This window comes from Aegilops tauschii, chromosome 6 (genome assembly GCF_002575655.3).
Source record: "Aegilops tauschii subsp. strangulata cultivar AL8/78 chromosome 6, Aet v6.0, whole genome shotgun sequence".
Lineage (NCBI taxonomy): Eukaryota > Viridiplantae > Streptophyta > Magnoliopsida > Poales > Poaceae > Aegilops > Aegilops tauschii.
This window is the reverse complement of record NC_053040.3, coordinates 138,710,193-138,713,391: the sequence shown is the minus strand read 5'-3', so window position 1 is coordinate 138,713,391 and position 3,199 is coordinate 138,710,193. Positions and strand designations below refer to the sequence as shown.

Genomic DNA, 3,199 nt, shown 5'->3' with positions numbered 1-3,199 from the left:
CTAAGCAGCTTCGCCAATCACTCGCTTGAGGGCCATGAGGGCGCGAGGAAGAGCCAGGAGCGCTTGTCATGTTTTGAAGTTTTTCTTGGTTTGCTCTGATGCTCTTTGCGTGAATGAGATGTCATTTGGAGATCTAACCTCCTTATATAGATGCCGCCTTTGCATAGTAAGGGGCTTATTTGTAAAAAATAAAGGACCGTTCGCATTCGCCCGGTGCATGGAAACCGAGGAGACGACATGAAGGAAACATAAAGGCAGAACATGAAGGGCAAAATCGGACTGTCGTCAATCTGGAGTATGATGAAGAACCCGCCTTGCAAAGCCGAAGACATAAGCCAGATACTACATCGTCATTGAAGGCAAGTTCGGGGGCTACTGAGGGAGTCCTGGATTTGGGGATCCTCAGGTGTCCGGCCTATCCTATATGGGCCGGGATGATGGGTCATGAAGACAAGGCAAAAGACCACCTCTCGTGTCCGGGTAGGACTCCTATGTGCGTAGAACGGCAAGTAACCGACTTTGTATAAACCTAGGCCCCTCTGGTGTGTATATAAACCGTAGGGGTTAGTCTGTAGAGGGCATCAGAATAATCATTGGCTAGATAGCTAGGGTTTAGCCATTACGATCTCGAGGTAGATCAACTCTTGTAACCCCTATACTCATCGAATACAATCAAGCAGGACATAGGGTTTTACCTCCTTTAAGAGGGCCCAAACCTGGGTAAACATCGTGTTCCCATTGTCCCTTGTTACCATTGATCCTTAGACTCGCAGCTTGGGCCCCCCTACCCGATATCTACAGGCTTTGACACCGACACACACCACACACCCGTTCCCTAAAAAAGAATGACCTAACTGCATCCACCAGCCGCATCGACACCACACACGGGCCGCATCCACCAGCTGCACCCATGTCACGGCGTCCCCCTACCCGCCGCCGCCGCCGTGGCCACACTCCGCCGCCCGCCTTCGCCGCATCCATGTCCCCTCCGGCCTCCTCGACACGCATGTCTCCTCTAGCCCCCCGTCCTCCGGCCTCGCTGATCGATCGCGACTCTCAGGTCCCCCCACCGCGGTGCCCTACTCCGACCACGCCAATCCATGGCACACATTCGCCCTCCCCTCTGCGGTGCTCTTCTCTAGCCTCCCTCACCGACGTGGTCTACAATAGGGAGCTTCATTTCTCTGCTCCAGTCTCCCTCCCCGACGCGGTCCGCAGCAGCGGGCTTCGTTCCTCTACTCTGGCCTCCCTCCCGACGTGGTCCACACCAGCGACGACCCATCCTCTACTCCGGCCTCCCTCCTTGACGCTCTCCGCACCAGCGACCCCCTTCCTCTGCCTTCAACAGCTCACACAGGATGGAGGGAGCCACGCTGCCAGCCATGGCGGCAGGGGCGGCACAGAAGACCTCGAACCTGCTGGTTCCTCTTCCTGATGGGCAAGTTTTCAACTCCTCACATTGATGTGTAGCATCTGGTCTACTAGAAATAGAATTCCTTTCATGCTCATGCTGGTTCGTTTGTGTTTTGTTCATGGGGCATATTGGGTGGTGGTTTGTGAGATGCCACTGCTAGTTTGTTTGCTAGTCTAGTTGTCTGTTTGTGAGCCACGCCGTCGGATGTCTAATTTGAATGCATCAGTGAGCACACACGCAATGCATCCAATAATGTGTAGCATCCAATAATTTCCTCGCTATACACATGTCTGTGAGATGCTACTTCTAGTTTGTTTGTTAGTCTGGTCCGCAAACGCTGATTGCATAGTGTACTTCATGTCTATAAATCACTTATGTTCTGGCAGCATTTCAGTAAATCACTAGATTAGTAGATCATTTAAGTAAATTACCTATGTTCACATAACCAAAGCACTAGATCAGAAGTAATGTTCCTCACTTCTTCATTTCTATAAATCAACTATGTTCTGGCAGCATTCATGTTTTTTCAATGTGGTTGCATTCACTGGTGTCAAATTTCTATCAATGTAGGTCAAACATGCCACCTTATAAGCTGATTTTGACATATGGGGCATGTTCTTACAAGAACTACAAGGGTGAGCAATGCACTGTGTCTTCTTGGAGCTGGGACATTCATGTAGAGAGGCTGACTAGTTACGATCAACTTGTGGGACATACCCAACCTCATACTGGAAGATTTAACTCAAAATTCTCAGTGTGAGCATGAGATACCTGAGGAGAACTTGGTAGGGCAACAAAGATCTGAAGAGGGCTATCAATGAGAGGACCATGTAGTAATAGACAAGGAGGACCAGCACCTTGATGGCGGTGAGCAGGAAAATGGAGGCGAGCAAGCCAAATATGATGACCAGAAGGCAATCAAGGATGTGCCCCAAGATGTTGATCAAGATAGTGGTGAGCAAGAAGAGGATAGTGATGATCAGGAAGATGATAGTGACGAAGGGGCTGTTAATGATGAGGATAGTGACGGCGGCATAGTGCATGATATTCCAGCAATAAGTTATGATAAAGTGTAACATCCCAAATTTTCAATTTGGAATGTTATACATAGATCATTCATGCATATCATATTTTATTGCATATTCGTTTCGCGATCCTCGAAATTCTAAGCAACTCAAGGACCCTCGGGGAGAGTTGGGGATTTCACTGTTTTCATATTTGAGTTTTATCAAATATTGAAACGAGGATTATTTGTTTTAATTATTTTTTTTCTCCGAAAAATATTTCATATTAAAATATATAAGAGGAAATAATATGAATTCTACAAAATAAATGAAATATTGGAGGAAAATATTAAAATCAAATATTTGATTTTATTCGGATTTTATTGCTATTTTATTTGCATTAGAAAAATTGCATGTTTTCAAAATTGCATTTTAGGGCCAAGAAAATGTTCATCTTGTTCTAAATATTTTATTTAGACGGCGAAAATTTGTTTTGGCATTTTTAGATTTTTATTTATTTTTCTAGGATTTATTTTCGGTGGAATCTATTTAAAAAAACTTTAGTGCATGACTGGGCCGAAGCCCAGCCGAGCCAGGCCGGCCCAACCCCGCGCCACCGCCTCCCCATGCCCGAGTCCGGCCAGGACAAGGCAGCCACCGCCGTCACCGCGCGGGACTCCTCCCGCCCCCTTCCCCAAGCCGACACCGCCCCTCCCCCTCTTAAATACCCCGCCGCCGCCGCGCCAAATCGCCACCACCGCTGCCGCAAGCAGCAGCAGCC

General features: G+C 47.8%; 1 long non-coding RNA gene across 1 annotated transcript; it reads left to right on the top strand.

Moving 5' to 3' along the window:
* The first annotated feature begins 794 nt into the window (after positions 1-794).
* LOC141025573 (uncharacterized) lies at positions 795-2,710 on the top strand. The gene is made up of 2 exons (XR_012187420.1): positions 795-1,438; positions 1,985-2,710. It is a non-coding gene; the product is annotated as an uncharacterized lncRNA (long non-coding RNA).
* Positions 2,711-3,199: the final 489 nt, after the last annotated feature.